General features: G+C 48.6%; 1 pseudogene; it reads right to left on the bottom strand.

Annotated features, from left to right (window-relative positions):
• Window positions 1–2071: 2071 nt before the first annotated feature.
• On the bottom strand, window positions 2072–9256 carry LOC119333824 (annotated as a pseudogene).
• Between the last annotated feature and the right edge of the window lie 609 nt (window positions 9257–9865).

The raw sequence follows: 9865 nt of genomic DNA, 5'->3' as shown, positions 1-9865 counted from the left end.
CACAATTATCCTTTCCATCATACTCACGAAAGATACTAAAAAGATGAAGCGTATGAGACAAACTCAATTCCATTTTTTTGTAGTTTTCTTTTATAAACTAGACTAGTGATAAAACAAGAAACTAAAAGACTCGATTGCAAGATCTAAAGATATACCTTCAAGCGCTAACCTCCCCGGCAACGGCGCCAGAAAAGAGCTTGATGTCTACTACACAACCTTCTTCTTGTAGACGTTGTTGGGCCTCCAAGTGCAGAGGTTTGTAGGACAGTAGCAAATTTCCCTCAAGTGGATGACCTAAGGTTTATCAATCCGTAGGAGGCGTAGGATGAAGATGGTCTCTCTCAAGCAACCCTGCAATCAAATAACAAAGAGTCTCTTGTGTCCTCAACACACCCAATACAATGGTAAATTGTATAGGTGCACTAGTTCGACGAAGAGATGGTGATACAAGTGGTATATGGATAGTAGATAAAGGTATTTGTAATCTGAAATAATAAAAACAGCAAGGTAACAAATGATAAAAGTGAGCATAAACGGTATTGCAATGCGTTGAAACAAGGCCTAGGGTTCATACTTTCGCTAGTGTAAATTCCCTCAACAATAATAACATAATTGGATCACATAACTATCCCTCAACATGCAACAAAGAGTCACTCCAAAGTCACTAATAGCGGAGAACGAACGAAGAGATTATGGTAGGGTACGAAACCACCTCAAAGTTATTCTTTCCAATCAATCCGTTGGGCTATTCCTATAAGTGTCACAAACAGCCCTAGAGTTCGTACTAGAATAACACCTTAAGACACAAATCAACCAAAACCCTCATGTCACCTAGATACTCCAATGTCACCTCAAGTATCCGTGGGTATGATTATACGATATGCATCACACAATCTCAGATTCATCTATTCAACCAACACATAGGACCTCAAAGAGTGCCCCAAAGTTTCTACCGTAGAATCACGACGAAAACATGTACCAACCCCTATGCATAGGTTCATGGGCGGAACCCGCAAGTTGATCACCAAAACATACATCAAGTGAATCACGTGATATCCCATTGTCACCACAGATATCCACAGCAAGACATACATCAAGTGTTCTCAAATCTTTAAAGACTCAATCCGATAAGATTACTTTAAAGGGAAAACTCAATTCATTATAAGAGAGAAGAGGGGGAGGAGAAACATAAGATCCAACTATAATAGCAAAGCTCGCAATACATCAAGATCGTGCCAAATCAAGAACACAAGAGAGAGAGAGAGCGAGAGAGAGAGAGAGAGAGAGAGATCAAACACATAGCTACTGGTACATACCCTCAGCCCCGAGGGAGAACTACTCCCTCCTCATCATGGAGAGCACCGGGATGATGAAGATGGCCGCCGGAGAAGGATTGCCCCCTCCGGCAGGGTGCCGGAACGGGTCTAGATTGGTTTTCGGTGGCTACAGAGGCTTCTGGCGGCGGAACTCCCGATCTAATCACCGTTCTGGAAGTTTTAGGGTACGATGATATACATGGGTGCAGGAAGTACGTCGGAGGAGCCACGGGGGCCCCACGAGGCAGGGGGCGTGCCCTAAGGGGGGCGCGCCCCCACCCTCGTGAGCACCTCCCGTATCTGCTGACGTGGAGTCCAAGTCTATCCGGTGGCTTTCGTTCCAAAAATAACTTCTCCAGTTGATTTCGTTCCGTTTCAACTTCAGTTGATATTCCTTTTCTTCAAAACACTGAAATAGACATAAAACATCAAATCTGGGCTGGGCCTCCGGTTAATAGATTAGTCCCAAAAATAATATAAAAGTGGAAAATAAAGTACAATATTTTCCAAAACAATAGATAATATAGCACGGAGCAATCAAAAATTATAGATACGTTGAAGACGTATCAGGGAGCGGTGACCCGGCGGAAGGCCCCGGTGATTTGTGGCAGAGGCGAGTCAGCGAAGCATGAGGCGGCTCGCCCACAACAGAGGTGGATGTGAGGCCGGCTCAACGCGGCCTACGGCGGCTCTGACGCGGAGTCGGCGGGATTTGAAGTAAGGCCTCAACGGAGGAGCGGCTTCCCTACGGCAGGTCACGGTGACGGCGAGGCCACACGGTGACTTAGAGGCACCGGTTGAACCCCGAGCCCGACTCTAAGAAGCACCGGTGGAGGCGGGGCGCGCGGTCGAAACACGACGCGGCGGCTCAAGGCGTGGCGGCAGTTTGCGGTGGCGGAGGACCACGGCGGGTCGAGGCGGTGGCAAGCCAGTGAAGGCGACTCAACGGCCGGGTCGTGGCCACTTGCAGTAGAGGCGGCTCTCCGCAGCGGCTCGGCCGGCTTAACAGTAGTGGAGCCAAAACAATGGAGGTGGCTCATCAACAGCCTGGTGGAGGTAAACCACGGCGGCAGCGTCGGCTCACGGCGGAGGCCGGTCGGGTTGCGGCAGTTGCGGGAGTGGAAACGACGGCGACTAGACGAAACTGGCTGGCTCAACAGCGGCGACTCACGGCCAGAGGAGAGGTAGGCGACTTTGATAGAGGCGAGGCCAGCCCGACGGAGGCCCTCGCGCAGGGGCGGCTTACCCTGTGTGGTTGACGCGAGCGGCGGCTTGCCACAACGAGACAGCTTGCAGCAGTTCGAGGTGGAGACTGCAGCCTAGAGCTGCAATCTGGGGGTGCGGCAACTTTGGCCAGGTGGCGTTGACGGTCGGAGCCGACCACAATGGTCTCGCGGCAGAGGCCAGCGGAAAGGCTCGAGGCGGAGGCATCTTGGCGACTCACGGCGAGCCCGCGGCAGCGACTTGGCGGCAGTTGCAGGGCCGGCCTAGCGCTGGCGGCTCTTGGCGCATCCGTGGCAGAAGGAGGAGCGGTCGGGCGGCCAGTCCCGGTGAGGGCAGTTTAACGGTGAAGACGAGGCATGGCCGGCTTGAGGATGCGGTCCGTGCAACAGTCCGAGGCGGACGGCATCTCTCTGGTGAAGGTGTAGGGGCTGACTCGGACTCGGCGAGTTACGGTTGTTTGAAGACCAAAACCTCCTCCAGATTGTAATGGCTTTGGACAATCCACATCCGGGCCGTGATGGTCTTCTACTTGAACACTGTATACTTAAAAAATTCCTTTTTTGATACTTCGGGTGTTCTGGCGACTTACCAGAATAAACTTTTGTATTAGCCTTTGTTCCTGGCGTTTTGCCCCAAGATCGATCTGGCGCATAGCCCGACTGGTTAATTCCTGTTGGTCTTGGCGATGTGTGGCAACAGTAGTAGAATTTAATCTCTCCACGGATCCGGTTCACAAAGGCGGCGGCTTGCGGTGTAGCCCTAATTTTTTGCTTAACCTTTAAACCTCACCGATCATAAATCTAGTCCTATAAACTTGAAGCGGACGTGGATTCTTTCAAACCGACTCTTCTTCATTCAGAAAATTGTGACCTCTCGATCCTTATGAAAGATCCCTCTAAGAACTCAACACCACCATGCACGGGCCCCACAGTGGGCGCCAACTGTCGTGGAATTGTCACGGCAGATGTTAGTGTGATGACTTAGTCGTGAGGCCATCACATCTATGTGGTGGCTTGAGAGGGGTTGAGAGGAATTGAGAGGCGCAACACAAGACAAGGGTTTAGACAGCTTCGGGCCTCGGAAAACATCATCCGGTAACAACCTTACATGCTGTCTGTGGCTAGGTCTCATTATCATCACGAGGGAGTCGCTGTATCTCCGGTTCTCCTAGCTGTGTTTAGACTTAACGATTATTCAATCTGTCCCCCTTGGGGCGCCCTATCCCTCCTTATATAAGTTGAAGGAGCGGTTTACATATAGAGTCCAACTCGAACTTAAGGCTTAGCTATTCTGACTTCTCTTCACGGCTTCCCTCCATGGGCTTCTTAACGTCTTGTGCTTCTTAACTGCCGACTTACAATCTGGCTTAACTGTCTGGCTTGACTGTCTGCCGGCTTACAATAAACAATCTGCCGGCTTACAATCTGCCGGCTTAACATCTGGCTTAAACAATCTGCCGGCTTACAGTAGACAATCTACCGGCTTACAATCTGCCAGCTTAACATCTGGCTTAAATAATCTGCCGGCTTACAGTAAACAATCTGCCGGCTTACAATCTACCAGCTTAACATTTGGCTGAAACAATCTGCCGGCTTACAGTAACTAATCTGCCGATTTACAGTCTGCCAGCTTAACATCTGGATTAAACAATCTGCCGGCTTACAGTAAACAATCTTCCGCGTCATACCAATGAAATACCAAGTCCCAGCCGGGTCATATCTCCGGCCGGGTCATATACCGCGGGGTATATCCCCGACAGAATTCCTAAACCTTCCTTGATTTTTGGTGGACAACAAGTTTTCCAATGCACTAGATAATATTTTTCTTTTTATCATCAGCTATCTAGGTTAGTCTAGCTCTAAAGAAGTTAGCGTTTTTTCTTCCTAATTTCAATAAGAAAGGTGTATAAAGACATCAAGAATAAAGGAATATTGGTGAAACAACATTGTACTAGAATCACTCTACCAGCAATATTCAGTAATTTTCCTTGCTAACAAGCACACATGTTCTCAATTTTCTCAGTAATCATTTTCCACTATTTATTTCTAATTACGATATTAGAGACAGGAAGCCCCACATAGTTTAAAGACACATCTCCGAGTTCACAAGTAAAAATCTCATGGTATATATGGGACGTACGAACAACATCCCCAAATAGGAAAATCTCTCTCTTGTGAAAACTTATGGTAAGTCCAGACATTTGCTCATGCACATAATATAAATTTTAAATTTCTAGGACCACTTTCATCATCTTGTATCATGAAAATAGTACCATCTACATATTGGAGCATGTTAACTCCTTTATTCAAATTTTCACTCAACACCCCTTTTATAAAGTCATTCATTGTAGTTTTTTTCTAAAATAATAGGGAAGGCATCCACAGCTAAATAAAATAACACGCGAGACAATGGATCCCCCTGTCTCAATCTTTTATATGTCTCAAAATAAGGACCAGTCACATCATTAACTTTGACCCTCACATGACCCTCTCTCGTGGTATGCATAATCCAATCACACCATTAGTGAGGGATATTTTTTATTTTAACATTTGATACACAAATGTCCATTCAATCTTATCATAAGCTTTTTCAAAGTCAACTTTAAAGAGCAAAGCACTCAACTTCTTATGATGTATAGAATTCAAGGATTCATGTAAAACAACAACACTTTCCAAGATATATCTACCTTTAACAAAGGCAGATTGGGTCTATGATATGATGGGACTACCTTACAAAGTTTGTTCCTCAGAACTTAGTACTCCCTCCAATCGATATTGTACTAAATCAGCGACAATTAATATGGATCAGAGGGAGTAATGAATTTAAAGCTCGCATTCGGTAGATAGATGGGTCTGAATTTCTGGATCTGCTTAGCATCTTTGGTTTTCAGGGCCAAAGTAATAGTCCCGTAATTTAATATAGCCATATCCAAAAACCACTTATGAAAATCATCTAATAGATCTTCCAAATCTCCCTTAACAACCTCCCAGAAGTGTTGATAAAAATCAACATGGAGTCCATGAGGTCGAGGGATCTTATTTTTTTCATAGGAAAAACTACAGATTTTAGCTCTTCTATAGAGAAGGGCTCAATCAACATCCCAGCCAACCTCCTAGATATTTTTTCAGCTTCTTGTAAGAAATAGTAGATTCATAAGCATGTTCAAGCAAGTTCTTAAAGAAAACAGTGATATATTTTAAAAGATTAACCTCTCCCTCAATAACACCATCTTCTTGGTCTACTGAAACAATTATGTTCTTCCTTTTCCTCCCATGCCCATTGGCCTATCATGATAGTACCAAGTGTTGTTACCGCCCCCCTCTCTCTAATCTCTTTATCATTATTTCTATGGAGCCATTTCATCTCTTCCTTTTTCAGAATCATCCCTAGTTGTTCTCTAAGCTCTCTTTTGTTCAGTCCTATCTTGTGAATAGCATATAACTTTGCAAGAATCTCATTTTCAAATTTTCTATACCAGGCATTAGCATTTTTGGTCCACCCTTTGATTTTCTTCCATGGAACGCTTAATCTATTTTGCCATTTTTCTATATTATACCCCTCATAATTATTGGTCCAGATCTTAGTAACAAATTCTTTAAAGCCATCTCTAAGCATCTAGGAGTTTTCAAGTCTAGAAATGGGTTGAGATATATTATGTGAGCCCGTGTCCAACAATAAAGGAGTGTGATCAGAGACTTCTCTTTCTAAAGCTTCATGAAAGGCCATGGGGTAATGTTCCTCGGGCAAAATAAAACTCCATGCAACTTCTCAAAGGTGTGATCCATCAAGTTATCAGAACAATCATTAAGAGGTAACTTCCTCAAACCAGCATGCTCAATAATAGCACTAGAGACAAAGCTCCAATGGTTAGTTTTAGTGGGATTTTCTTTCTAGAGCTATTTCTAATAAGGTTGAAATCACCACCCACCACACAATGTAGAGATTATCTTGATGAATTCTTGACAATGTTGATAAATCTTAATGAACATAATTATACTTTTCTAAGTAGAATGACAAAAATCGAGGATGCGGTCATCTTCAATGACTATTGGTGTATTCTATTCACTTTCTTCTCAACCTATCTGAATGGACGTTTGAACAACTCCTACGTAAACGATAGATGTGACTTTGGTGGCCAACTTAGCCATGCATATATCCACCTATATTCAGCATCTTGAGAATGGTCTCATGATCTCCCGAAAATATCTTTGGCAATAGAAGAAAAAAAAATTATGTGCCACAGTATACTACTTTCCCATGTTGATCAGTTGGAGCATTTGGCGCGAGAGGAGTGAAAGGGTGTTTAACAGTCGCTTCATGCCGTTGCAAAGTGTCGTTGATCAAATCAAGAATGGGAAATGACAAGCTTAGGACGTCTGATCCTTGTTGCTTATTAGTGGTGGTCATGATGTTAACCTTTTGTGTCTTGTCTTGTCGTTTTAGCCGGTTTGTAGCTTTGATTTGTTGGACTTGTAGCTCTCCTCTGCCACGGCGGCCACCTCCCCTTCCACCACCTTCCCTGCAGCCCATAAGGGGAAGAAGGTCCACGAATCACTGCTCCCGCTCCCTGTCGCCTCCACCTCGCTGTATCCCTCGGAGTTTCGTCGGCCTGAGATGAGCTCGAATAGCACCATCCCGAAGCTGTACACGTCCGCCTTAGCGCTGATGGGCTGCCCGGAGATCCACTCCGGAGCCAGGTACCCGATGGTGCCCCGCATCGTTGTCAGCGCGCGGCTAAAGTCCCTCCCCACCAGCTTCGCCATCCCGAAGTCGGCGATCCTCGGGGACATGTCATTGTCCAGAAGGATGTTCTCCGGCTTGATGTCGCAGTGTATGATGCACTCATGACAACCGTGGTGCAGGTATGCCAACCCTCTCGCCACGGAGCCGGATCCCCTGACGTACGGCCCCCTGCCGTTGGGCCGCTGACGGGTGGGTCCGGGCCCACACGTCAGTGTGTGGGCCGTACGTCAGACGAGCCGCGTCCTCTCGCCACGCCAACCATGATGCAGTACCGTTCACGCCAGCTCAGGGTTGCGCCCCCGCCGAAGAGGGAGCGGTCGAGGGAGCCCCTTGGCATGGCATGTACTCGTACACGAGCATCTTCTCGACGTCCGACGAGTAGAACCCGAGGAGACGGACGAGGTTCACGTGCTGGATGCAGCCCAACGTGCTCACCTCTGTCCGGAACTGCTTGTCGCCCTGCCGCCCAAGGCTCTCCAGCTTCTTGACTGCCACCTGGAGCTGGGTTGTATTGTCTCCCTTCTGCTGCTTCAGGACTCCGCGGTACACCGAGCCAAAACCGCCGCCGCCCAGCCACTCTGAGAAGTTCTTCGTGGCGGCACAAAGGTCGCCATAATTGTACACGACCAAGGAGGATCCCTTCTCGTTTGCCAGTCGTCTTCTCCTAGCAAGGAGAATCCTCCAGGCCAGTATTACCAACACGCCGAATGCTGCAACACCAGCCAATGGGACGCCAAGAACAAGCCATAATGTTCTCCCCCGTTTCTTCCCGTTTGTGCCGGAGACGCCAAGATCTTGCAATCCTGCTTCTGAAAGCCGGAGATGGAGGTCTGAGCCAGAGACGCCGGAATCAGCGTAGAGCTGCTCAAGGTTGCGGATCTCTCCATGCCAGACAGTGCATCCCCCGCCCCCGGCAGCGAAGACGTAGGCCTGGCAAGAGCAATTATTTTGGCAAGTCGATTCGCACTCTGCTTTGCTCTTGGCGGCGCCCACGGCGAGTGAGTCGTCGGGGAGCTTCACGTCTGGCAACGCTAGGAACCCATCGGTCGTCGACTCGTTGTCGCGCAGGTGAGCGGAGAGCTCCGCCGGCAGCCACTGCTCCAATCGCTAAGCACCCAGTCCCCCTCCGACACTGGAACGAACCCGGGCGGGCACCGGCATGGCAGCTGGCTCCTCTGATCGCAGACGCCGAACGCGCCGCAGAGCGCGTACACGTTGCACTGCACGGCGGGTGCAGTCCAGAAGGGTTGCCAGCTCTGCCTCGCGTGCACCCACACGTACACCTTTGCCTGGCCGGTGAGATCGAGCACGATGCGCGTGATGGTCGCGTTGGACGACGTTGGTGAGGCGCCGGTACGCCGGCGTCTCGACGTACGTCGTGTTCATGGTGAGCATGGTCCTCATCGCCTCCGTCGCGGTCGCGAAGATGCGCCCCGTCCAGATGCCGGTCCGAAAGTACGTGCGGGACCTGTTCCACATCAAGAAGAATTCGCTGGTGCCGTTGGGGTCCACCGTGTTGTAGAACATCCCGGGCGCGGGGTCTTGGGCGTTCCGCCACGACGTCAGCGCCTGATACTCGCCGGTGAGCTTGTTCTCCCCGACCCACGCTTCAGGCACCAGCGTGTCCGTCGGATGGTCGAAGCTCTGCCACAACACGTTGGACCGATGAGCTCAAGGTTGCCGTCGGCGGCGGACACTCGGAGCTGGGCGGAGGCGACGGCAGAGAGGGGAGTCGCGCGGTTGCCGACCCAGACAACGGTCTGGACGGGGATGTTCTTGTACCAGATCCCGAGGTAGAACCTGTCGCCGAGGCTGCCGGCAGGGGTGAACAGGCCGAGCTCGAACTTGCCCTGTGCCGAGACCAGCGTGTCGTTGCCCCGCAGCGGACGCGGCGCCGAGACTATCGCCGCTGCACCAGGAGCAGCGGCGAAGCAGAAAGCAAGGGCTACGAAAGTGGCCATGATCAATGACATGGTGTTTGGCGGAGCCCTTCCCTTTGCCAGTGAATTCTCAGGGGGTGCAATCGAATTTGCGGTAAACAACGGAGACGGGTCGCAAGAAATATCATCTCGCGAGAGACACGTGCAGCACGCTTGAGATTACTAGTAGTAAGAGCAGCACGCTTGAGATTACTTTTACTCATCGCTTAGTTTATTCAAAGCCAAAGTTGATTTGACGACACTTCGGAAAAGGTTTCCCTGGGACAATAAGATGGAAGACGTGCTAACGTAGTTTTCTGTGGCGGGTCTTTCTTCTATTCCTAAAGTTCTTTTTTTTTTTTAGAAACCTTGAGACCATTCTCAAGATATGAATAAAGTGGTGAGTGGCTCAGCACCGTTTGCGCGACAGCTATATTGTCTTCTGAGAAATTGTTTGAAAAGTCCAAAGACAAGTGAATGAAATGCACCAATAGTCAATGAATTTAGTCATATTTAGATACATTATAACTGAGCACTTTTTTTGCCCTCTCAGGTAATTAGCATTTCTAACCGTTGCATCGTTATTTTTAGAGTTTTTTGGCTGTCCGATCTGCTCTTAATCCCACCTAAATCGCGGGTACAGGCTGTGCTAGTCTCTCGGGC

This window comes from Triticum dicoccoides, chromosome 7A (assembly GCF_002162155.2).
Source record: "Triticum dicoccoides isolate Atlit2015 ecotype Zavitan chromosome 7A, WEW_v2.0, whole genome shotgun sequence".
NCBI lineage: Eukaryota > Viridiplantae > Streptophyta > Magnoliopsida > Poales > Poaceae > Triticum > Triticum dicoccoides.
The sequence above is the reverse complement of the archived record's forward strand: the minus strand, read 5'-3'. Positions and strand labels throughout refer to the sequence as shown.